We start from the raw sequence: 12009 nt of genomic DNA, 5'->3' as shown, positions 1-12009 counted from the left end.
TCAGCTCGCAGCTCTACAGAGAGACGAAGGAACAGGAAGCAATTGCTCTTTCTCTGCCTCTCACTCTTATCTGGAAAGGGTTCTCCATTGCTTGTGTCTCATGAGTGGTCTGTGAGTGCTAGGCTGATAAACCGTTCTAAATGACTACACAGAGACATCAATAAGATACTTGAACAAATCCCACACAGAAACAAAGATACACAGAAGCCCAGCTACTGATCTGTTTTACAGACACAGGGATTATCGTTAGAATTTTCACTTCTCACATGCCAAAGTGGTTCATTAACTGTGAAAAGTATGATGTAAGGTTTGCAGGCAGGTACTGGATATTTTCCCACAGCCTTTAGCTGCATCAGGGTAGTCTTTCTGATACACAGTGGAAACAGCAGCCCAGTTGAGTTATTAATCATGATACATAATGGAAACGCCAGTCCAAATAAGTTAATAACCATCACTCTTTGCTCCCATACACACATGCAGGCATATTTGTCCAAAACTATTGTGAACCAACCAAGAGGTAAAGTGGTCAAGCTAGAGAGCAAGGGTTGGATCATCTAATTACCTGCATGGGGGAGTACATTGACATATGAATATTCACACAGAGAGGAGGAGCAGGCGATGGAGAGGAGGAAGGAAGTATAGGAGGAGACTAAGAGAACATGGCGGTGGGGGTTGGGACAGAGAGATTTCATATCAAAATTGAGCCTACAGTGCTATCCTGTGGAGAACTTCCAGAATGCAGCCTCGAATCACTCCAGTCTCTGGACAGATTGTTGATTTTTTTTGTGAGCTGTTTATGCATTAAACATCACATTTTAATGGACATCATAAATTCAATGTGTAAATTTTATCTGTAAGTGCTTACTAATTGTATCTAAGGTGTTCTGGACATCCTAAAGGGGTTCTACTTGGGTCTTTTTCTCTTAATTCAGGAGTGAATTTACCAAAAGCACAACAACACAAAGATAATTGTTAAATTGGTCAAGTGAGCTCCAGGTTTATCTTTACGGTTGTTTTGGGAATCTATGGTTTTATCTGTGGCTGGAGGCTTTTCTACAACTTGCATTCAATATTTTAAGATATCTTATTTGGACATGATATTGCTTCTTAGGAACTCTTCTCTTTCCATATATTGATGCTTTTTGTAAGTCAGAAAAGAAAGTAGAGGATAAGCCTTTTAGCAGTGTATATAGCTGGACTATGATGGACAATGAGTCAGAAGGTTGGGAGTTCAAATCCCAGCACTGCCAAGCTGCCACTGCTGGCAAGGCCCTTCACTCTCAACTGCTCAGTTGTATAAAATTAGATAAATGTAAGTCACTCTGGATAAAGGAAGCCTGCCAAATGCCATAAACGTAAATGTAAATATACCAATTAGCGGTTAAGCTATCCTTATAAAGGTCCCAGCTGAGGTGGAAAAGGACAGTGGCATTGGCATCTTATCGGATGCACAAAGATTTTTGTCTTTTGCCAATTCTTTGATTTTCTGGTTATAACATTTCTATCTGCAGTGTTACTAACACCTACAGTGTTACTAACACCTACTAAGTGTTGCTTTTTTAATTGAAAATAATCAGACCACATCCTGCCTCTGCATCTTTCTCACATGTCCTTTGTCTTGATGACCAGGTGCAATGAACAGGGTGAATCCCTATCTATAAACGCTTTTTTTTTCACTGTTTCATTTTCAGCATGGAAGGTTTAATGTGCAATCAGTCTCTGACAATACCCATATATTGTAATTATCCATTATTATGAGGAAAGATGAGTAAGGTTTTGGGACAAAACTCCACCTGAATTAATGTCTCTATTAATCATCATTATGTCTTTTGGAGGAAAATTGGTTTCGGTGCGTTCTCTATCTGTCAGTTATTTATGTATTTCCTGAATGGAGGCTTAATTACAGACTTGGCTCTTTAGTGACATCTGAAATCTCAGATGATGTGCTCTGGTATGCAGGTCTTTAAGTTCCCTTAAAGAGAGGCAGAACAAGACATTTTGGTTATGTTAAAAATCAGAAAGAAAACATTTTTTATATTACCTTTATTTGTTTCTTGGCTGTAACTGTCAGAGAGAGCATGAATACGCTTGAACTTGAGTCATCCACAGGATAAGGTATAAAAAAGGATATTCTTGAGCGTGCATTAAAGGGCTGAGGCATGTTCTGATTACAAGAGTCTACAGGTGAATTCTTTAACAAGCAGATCGAGAGGTCTAGCTCGAGAGAACGGCATCATCATGACAGTAACGTATGGTACTGAGCTTCACATTTGCTCATTTGCACAACTCCCAATTCAGTGTGCAGCTCTGGAGCAAATTGCATAACACAGATACAAAATAACAACAGGTAAACAACCTGGTCATGACAGGGCCGTGGAGTCATGAAGACTATTTCCATGGAAACCTGCTCTTAGAATCAGGAAGTAAGGGGAATGAGAAGAAGAAATTGCAGTACCACATGTGAACAGCAGATGGCACAGTGATATGTCAGCTAGGAGACTCGTGGTATCTATCACACAGTATTGATGGAGGAATCAGTGAGGTGGTGCAGCTCAGACAGAATGCAGAAAGCAATTGTTCTAAAGCAAGAGAGAATTCAATTTGTGTTTGAAAGCACTTTCTTGTGACCTTTGTAAACTATGGCCTGCCTTTAAAATGTACTCTTTGGCTGGGAGATGTTCAATGTTGAACTGAGTGGAAAAAGCCAACGTTTGTGACACTGCCATCTGCCAGGATAGATGGAAGTGCAGCTGGGCTCTGAGGATCCGCTTTGCATTTTAAACTCGGTGTATGAGTTTAAAATGCTTTGCCTTCCCCCCCAATGGAAAGAGATCATTATATTGTCTCTGCAGTGTCATTAAAGTTTTCACTGAAGATGGATAGATATAAGGAGAGCTGCATTTCCTCTCTGAACAGTTTAGCGGAAGGAGGATATCCCACCTCCCTTTATCCACTTCAGTGGCTTCAAGGCTCAACAGAAAGCTTGCCCTGCTGCCTGTACCTAAGAGACATGGGCTAATATTTACACAAGGGCAGGTGTTAATATTTACCCTCATTAATTCCTCCGAAGCCTTCATGCAGAATGGGTCGCTTCAGCTTTGAAGAGTGCCGGCCTGTGCCCTCTCCTCAGTCCCCTTTAAAGTGTAGCCTGGTGTGTTTGTACAGTGCTAATCCTGCCATGCATCAGGCTGACACTCGTGCTTGGTCTTATCATGGCCAATAGAGAGGGTTCTGACACTCGGGAGTGGGATAATGGGAGGCCCAGTGAAGGGAAAAGACAAATGGAGAAATAGAATTTTCGTATTGAATAACTTTTAAAACAATAATAATAATAATAATAATAATTATTATTATTATTATTATTATTATTATTATTATTATTATTATTATTATAAATACAAATATAAGATAAAAGATAAAACTTTATTAAAATGAAAAATGTAAATAAATGTTAAAAAATAATATTCAACAATACTACATAAAAAGAATACATTTATGTGTCTGTTTGTGTATAGGGGGGTCATTTTGGGGAGTGGGGAGTGTAGAAGAGGTTGTTATATCTATCTTGTGGGGACTTGTGGGGTCAATTCAAGAGATACTGGATATGGCCTATAAAATATATATATATAAAATAAGGATTAACAATGATTGATGTTTAATAATAGACATACAGTGAAAAGACATGCTTGAATCTTTCCTAAGCTGTATCTTTCATCTATTTAAATGATGAGGACAGGGACTTATAGGAGGACTTCAGATTTGATTGGTCTTTATTAATTAAACATGGCTGCTCCAGAGGTAAACATGTAACATGGCACTTTGCAACAATGAATATGAAAGCCACTTATGAAATGAAATGAAATGGATGCTGATGAAGAAACAAATTAAAGGTGCCTTTCAAATAGGGGGTGGGGTGGAAGGGGGGGCAAGATGTCAGCCACTAGAGGCAGGACTACCAGAAAAACTTAACTAATCACTCCACCCCCAGTGCTTTGATGAGTAAAAGTGACATGTTCAATTACAAGTCAAATGTGACGTGTCATTTTCAGTGTAATTGAAACAAGTAAATAATGATCTTCATTAATATGTGAATAACAAACACATACATTCATGTCACTGGCATTTACTGGCATTTCATTTCATTACTATTTATTGTCACAATATGTAGCATTTAATCATTTCTTCTTATTTTTTTTTATTGAGTACATTTATTTACTTCCACAGAAAACAAACTCTGCAGTTATAATGGCTGCTCCGAAGCTTATGATCTGTACACTTCAACTATCCAGAGAGTCTTATTCATTTATTTATCATAATCTCTTTCATTAAATTTAAGTGACCTAGACAAATTTTATAGGTCACTTTATAGAATTTACAGTGCTCAAAAGTAGCATTATAACCCTGGCTTCCATAACAATAAAAGAGTCACCCAAGGAAGGATGATGAGGGATCAGGTCAAGGGTCACTTTGAGGAAACATCAGCTTCCTCTACCTATACTACAAACACACACATGCACACACACACATATACACACACACCCGTACCCATGCACACAGAACAAACATAAAATCCACTCAGAATCCCGCCAGAAGGCAGAGGAAAAGCGTTCATATTTATAACTCTCATTTCGACAGTGTGTTCCCCCTGAAGCAGAAGCAGGCCGTCTCTGAGCCACCCTGATGAGTGCCATAAAACTCAGCTGCCATAAAAATTGATTTGAAGCGAAACAGAGAAAATGGAGACATACTCGAAAATAATTATACACATGAACGCTTAAACAAGAGCGCTGCTACCCTGTGTGAGTTATGGCACATATTTACCCAGAGCACGATGCAAAAATCTGACCCCCTGCGCCATGGCACAAAACATTTTAAACAGTTTCTTTATTGTGTTCGTCTGACTTTGTGTTTTCAATTCAGCTCAACTTTATTGTTTGGAGTCATATTTGCCGTGTTCCTCTTGTCAGTCTGCGCTGCAGCAGTGATTACTATATCCACAGGGGCCGCGGTGAAATTGCACACACTCAATAAACTCGATAAACTTTACTAATGAACACAGCGGTATTTCAAGATGTGAGACATCATTACTTTTAACTCGCCTCTAAGCCAAAGGACAAAAAAGAAAGAAGATGAACAGGGTGTGGTGAATTTAGTTCGCTGAACCCATATATAAATGTCTTTTACCTATTTATAATTGTAGTACCGGCTTAATAATCACTGTGTCATTAGGGAAGAAAGGGTTCAAATCCCAGCCCAACGCTGGAAAAGAGCAAAATTGTTCAAATGATGCTATCACGAGTCTTTATAATAGCCAAGATATCTATTAGTCATAGCTATTATCTTCATTCTTATTGTTTCTTTTTACCTCCTTCACACATAGTGTTCACCTTATGTTTTCTGTCTGCATTCTTCACCTCCCTTCCTCTACCCTTCTCCTTTTATCATCTGTAATCTGCCACATGAATCAACGAAGCGTGCCCTCCTCTCAACCCCAAGCAAGAGTTCAAGTAAACCTGAACATGTCCTTGATTTGACTCCCACCTCCACCCCCTTTACTTCTCCATGCTTTCATTTATCAGCCCCTATAATGCCCCCACACCACCACAACTACCACCATCCCAGTTCACTCAGTTACACAGTTTTCTGTTCTACTCCTTCTCAAGGACTGTTAAAGCTCCACCCTCATATGAGGTAGGCTCTCTTCAGGAAGAATCTGATTGGTTCTCCTTCAACCATCACTCCTACAGTCAGTATGAGGATACACAGTCAGTCCCCCTCCTTTGTATACTCACCGTTGCTGTCAGTTCTACTGGTATGGTACTGGTATTTCTGGGTGTCAGAAGTTGTGATAAATCTTGTCCTATTTATATCCTCATTTGCTTCAATTACCCATGCTTTATCAGTGTCTGTTAGTACTGTTCTACTGCAGTTTATAACTGAATGACCAAGCATGTGAGTGAGTGAGTGAGTGAGTGAGTGAGTGAGTGAGATTATTATAAATGGTGATATATAACAGATACAAATAAAACCTCAATTAGAACAGTATGGATTGGAAAAGCTTTCTAAATTTTGGGACTTCCTAAATCCTGCCACATCACTCATCCTCACCAGCAGCCCAAAGCTGACAGTGTCGTGACAAAAGATTTCACTAGCATCTGAATCTTTCCTCTTATCCTCCCATCTGTGCTCAGCCACCAGCTCTCTTCCGCTATCCCTCTATCATCTTTCTTTCCTCCCTCCATTCGTCCTGCTGGATGGATGCCTTTAAAAGTGGGAAGGTAAAACTGCATTTTGGGAGGCGACTGGCGTAGTCATGGCTAATAATGGCCTCTTTACTGCAATGATGAATGATTGGTGGTTTCCTCCCGTGATCTGAGGAGACGGGACTACAAGGTGGAGAGGAGGCCAAGGCTGGATGAGGTGTTAATAGATGGACGTCCACTTCCCGCAGACGACGATGGACCCGGCCTCCCTGCCTAACACTGAAGTACAAGCTGCACACTGAGCCACACAATGCAGCTATGCTGAAAGACAAATGCAAAGCTATTTAACAAAAAAAGCTTAGAGGGTCTTCATTCCTTTCCTGTATAATTCCCCTCATTTCTCCTTGTTGGTGGTAGCATTTGAATGTCCTAATAGGAGCAGCTTTAAATGGTTGAAGTGATGAAAGACAAGGCCAAGTAAAATACTTAACTTGCTTCGGTTACTTTTCAGAGCAGGCTTTTCCAAAAAAAAATCATCTGCTGAAAGGACGAATGTGACTTTAACTTTCAAATCTGAGTTCTTCCAACTTGCCTGTCTCCTTCAATATGCTTAATGCTTAATGCACTTGTTTCATCCCCTCATGATACTTGGGAGCATTTAATAATTCTCATTTTAATACTTTGGAATAATATGACTCTATAATAGGCTCTTAATAAGGCTTTTGAATTAAGTATAAGATTAAATACAACAAATGTGATTTTAAGATATTGAGCAATATAATTCAGTAAAGTCAGAGCAGATACATTTTTAAAATAGCTTTAAGCAACATTTTGGCTCAAAACCTTTCACAGATAAATATTGCATATAATTAATATACTTAATAAATGTAATGCATGCAATTGAAGAGATGTTGAATAAAGGAAAATATCAAATCTTTCTCATTACAGATTATTACATAACACAGAAAAGACAACTTGGCAAATGCTGACACTTGATAGCTGACAAATGCTTGAAATTTGCAAAAACTAAATCATGAATAAGAATAAAAGAAAAAGCTCTGCCAAAAAAATTAGGATGATTTTAAGCTTAAAAGGGATAACAATATTAGTATACTGTATTATGAATAGTAATTATAACTGTTTAAATGTTTAAAGTTATTATAAATTATTACGATTATAATAAAGAAAATGTTAGATGAATTATTTGCCTATATTTATATGTTCACTTCCTATGATGTAATTTTTATTGTCTTAAAGGGAATCTCAGTGACAGTGATTAGTTTTTCTATGTGTACATTAATTATCATTGTTCCCCATTGTCTTTGTTTGTTTGTTTGTTTGTTTGTTTAACCTCTTCAAACCTGCTTCCTTCAGCGATCTGTGATTCTATTGGTATAATCATAGACTCATGTGCAGTAAATCTCTTCTAGTCTATATTTTTACTCTTTTTTCTATTTTCTTAATCCTAAGCTCTTCATATAATGTGTGCAACCTGAAGGACTGAACTTTAACCTCTTCACAATCAGGGACCTAATGTGTAGAGGGAATCCACAGGGCCCCAAGAATACACAAGCTGAGAGCTCTGGGGTGGAAACGGAGATCAGAGAGGCCATGAAAGAGATCCATGAAAGCAGGAGCGGCAGAGTCGAGTTCCTCAGAGAGACAGAAGGAAAGTTTCAAAGCAGTCATCTCATGGTTACAAGGCCTCATGAAGTCATCCTTTCTATAATAAAGACCAGCATGGCAGTGACATCATAGAGGTGAGAGGTCATTCTAATTATTTATCTATCATGTCAAGCAGCTAGTTTCACATATGGCAACAAATACATTTCTTCATACATTTCTTCAAAATAATAATCACATGAATTATACATTTTACTCTTTCTGACTGCTAATAATATTGAAATTTAAGTATTCAGTGAAACATTTACTTTATTTAGTGTCATAGTAGTGTCAGTATGTTTATTTGATTTAGAGTATTAGTGCTTTGAAAAACATAAAAATATAAGAATAAGAATTTAATGTTTTATCTAAAAACAAAAACATGACATAAAACAGAGCACTTGAGACATAAAGCTTTGTGTAGGTCAAGCAGGACAGATTTTCAAAACTTTTCAAAACAACATTAGCACAGACACACACATACACACACACAGCCAGCCAGACAGCCAGACACACACACACACACACACACACACAGCAATAACACTTGGTGATGATGATAGACTGCATCCCCAAACCACACTTGGCCCTGATGCACTTAGAGACACACTGAGAAGACTGTGGACTGTTTGTGTACTTGTGTGTCAGTGTGTACATTATGCAAAACTAGACTATAGACTGTCATCTGCTTCAGTGGCACACTGCTCAGCACTACATTTGTTTACTCACCTGTATGGAAAGAATAAAAACACACTAATGTCCTCTGGTTTTCTGTCCTTGTCAGTGTCTGTCTTTCTTGCTGTGAGTGTATGGTGGGGTGTGAACCCACAGTGCGAGCTGCTTGTTTTTCCTCACCGCTTCAAAGGCTTGTTCTGGCTCCTTGGAAGTTTCACAGCTCAAGTTGTTGGATCATCTTCACTGCTCTCTTGAGAAAGAGGGAACATTTCAAATGCCTCTGACTCAGCGAGCCCTAATATTTGAGACAAGCCAACACACAGAGAGTGTGGCAACAACCGCATGTTAGGCCTCTGATCTCAGCCTGAGGTCCTTATTTGTTAGTTATTTTGGATTTGGAGCTGGGTAACCACTTCCAACATAATCAGACAACATAGAGAGCATTTGTTGCTGATATTGTAAAAGGTCAACAATGAGCTGGGAGTTTTTGAGAACTGCATGGGTCATGATGTAAGAGTGACAGGGGGATAATATTTGAATTCAAAATTCTATGGGAATCTATTACAGTCTTGTTTTTGTATACTTATCTGACATAAATGCACTTGTGATGATTTGTCGTTCTAGGAAAATGGTGCACACGTGGCACAAGTACAAAAGAATAATTTATTATTTGCTTTACTTATTATTATTTCTTAAATAAAAATTTGTGTTTTCATGTCAGTGGCATTCTAAAAAAAATTCTGAGAGGGACAAATAGCATTTATTCATCCAATCTTCTCTCTCTCTCTCTCTCTCTTTCCACACCCACCTTTTTTTCATCCTTCTGCTTTTCACCTCACTCTCCTCCTTTTCCGTCTCTCCTTTTCTGTCTCTGTTTGTTGTCATAGCTCCCTCCTCCTTGTCTTTGGCAGGCCTAATGTTCTCAAATGGAGGGAAATTAAAGCAGGGAAGCCATGCATGTCGCACCCTAACTCTTCCCCCCACGGGTCTATTGGGCCACGCCGTGCATACTGATGAAGGCAAAAGGTTCCTACTCTCCCCTTGACTGCCTCCTTCTCTTTTCCAGTTCCCCACAATGAACAGACCAAACAGAGATCTTAAGAAAGAGAGAGAGAGAGAGAGAGAGAGAGAGAGAGAGAGGGAGGGAGGAAAAGTCAGCTACTGGGGTTGACCAATTTGTCATACACACAGGTGACATGACAGATACACACTCTTGCTTAATGCACTACTATGGTATATTTGTAGCATTGATAAATTCTTGAATACACTTTCTCAAACATGTTCTGTCTTAAGCAGATCTGAGAAAGCCTTTAAATCTTCCTTTTTTCTCTCAAGTACACCCACACACTGACACATACCTACATTCAGACAGCAAAGGTCTTTCAGCAGGAGGTAAGGCAGTGTTGATTTGTGAGGTTTCCTGCTGGATCTCTGTGAAGTTTTGGGAGAAATCAATCTAATCTCAGAATGGGTTTCTCTCTCACTCTGACTGACTAATGGCCTCTTAGAGCCTCTTAGAGGAGATCAAGTGACATGAAGAAAGGAGTGTGTGTGTATGTAGTATGCATGTGTGCATGAATGTATACATGATTCATGTGTGTGTTGTATATGTATTTAGGAGTGAGTTAAATCTTGCAAATTGTGTTCCTGTGTATGTGTGGATTTGGGGGAAAAAGAATGAACAAGTGTGAGCATAACCACATCATCATCTAACTGACATACTTCTATTTACGTGCTCAAACAACTTTGACCTATTGATGGACACAGCCTGTGCTTGTAACAAGTATATCTGTTTCCGATAACTCATTTGAAATTCTGACATCAGTCCAAACCTAACAGAGCTTCCAACCCTATGGCATTGCACGAACTGCCATTACTGGCCCTAACTGCTAACCATGGCATAAAACTTCTGAGCAGCCACCCGCACACCCTCTTGTTCCCCTCCAATGGCTCGTAGCTGACCCCAAAGGCTACACACGTCCTCTGGAGCCACTAGACTTGGCCATGTTGGCTCAGAGTGGGTCCAATCGCTGCCTCCCCAGTGCTGGGTTAATGGGCTGGCCAGAAACTGGCTCGCTCCAAGCGCTGGAGACACTGTAAACCATTAACGGCTCACTGTGGGGATCCGTGCTTGAGCCGGGCCCACTAACCAACCCCATTATTCATTAGACGAGAGCGTTATTTATTGCCTCTTGGCACAAACACAACAAGCCAATTAATAATTAAGCGTTTCCATCCGCCTGTGTATCCTGCGAATCAGATGAATGGGCCAGGAGATATGCACACAGACCATGAGAGGAATAACTTTAGAACTTAATCCAGAAAGTGGAAGTTAAGAATCAACTTCCTTCTGGGAACTCTCTCCATAAATTCAGTGAAACAGTGAGTCAGATTGTGTCCAGAGTGCAATGCGTAGAATCAATAAGTGCTTACTCACTTGAACATATACATTTGCAATGTCTCAAAGTTTGTTCTTTCAAGGTTAAACCAGTTAAGTGTTTTAACTGCAAGATATTTTTCTTTTGTTTTTAATTTACCTGTAAAATTCTAAAATTCCATTTATTTCTAATCAATCTCAGAACGACACAGGATTTGAGGATGACAAGCTTTTTGACGTTTTATTATAGGAATAAAACAAATTATAAGAAGTCAGGAAGTAATGACATCAGAATACACTTAAATAAGGATGATGGATGTGATAAAAAATAATGTGTCATAAACAGAATTTGAAGAGAAACAGGGCATTTTAGACAAATCTGCTTACAAACATTCTGATGCTGCTGTTTTCTCCACCATAGCTCTGTCTGGTAACATAGCAAAAACTCTGGTCTCTTACCTGCCATTGAATAACACCAGCATGATTTCTGAGGCACTACAACATGTGTGAAATTGGCAATCATGGCACTGAACCTGTACAGTTGAAACAGTACCAGAATGTAAAAAAACTGTTTTGTCACATGCTTGTCATGGCAAAGAGCCTCATAGTGGCAGATGAATACCGAAAACAGATGCTGCACTGAAAACTTACACAGTGTATAGTAAAGTAAAGTGTATGTGCTTTAAACTATTCATCCTTTCATTCTGGAAAGCTTAGCATTCATGGAAAGTACACAGTGGATCATATGGCATCCATCTTGGTTTTTGCGTATGTTTTTGCTCAAAACATCAAGGTCTATCTTATCATACACTAATGTGAAGTGAGAGCCACCGCCTCACAGTAATGTGCTTCACTATTACTGGAAGTGAATAAGCAAAACCTCGGCTCTTCCTCTCTCCTATCGATCTGTGAGGGACTCTTCACCACAGACCAGCTCAATCAGCGCCCATCTCTCATTTTCACTCTCATTCTCGCTCTCGCCGTCTCCCCGTCTGGGTTCGTTCAGACAGACACCAAAGTCTAAATAATTAATTGCAGGGAATCAATCAAAACTAATTATCTTACATATTCAGCCTGTTTACGTAGATAAAT

The sequence above is a fragment of the Hemibagrus wyckioides genome, linkage group LG02 (assembly GCF_019097595.1).
Source record: "Hemibagrus wyckioides isolate EC202008001 linkage group LG02, SWU_Hwy_1.0, whole genome shotgun sequence".
Taxonomy (NCBI): Eukaryota; Metazoa; Chordata; class Actinopteri; order Siluriformes; family Bagridae; genus Hemibagrus; species Hemibagrus wyckioides.
The sequence above is the reverse complement of the archived record's forward strand: the minus strand, read 5'-3'. Positions refer to the sequence as shown.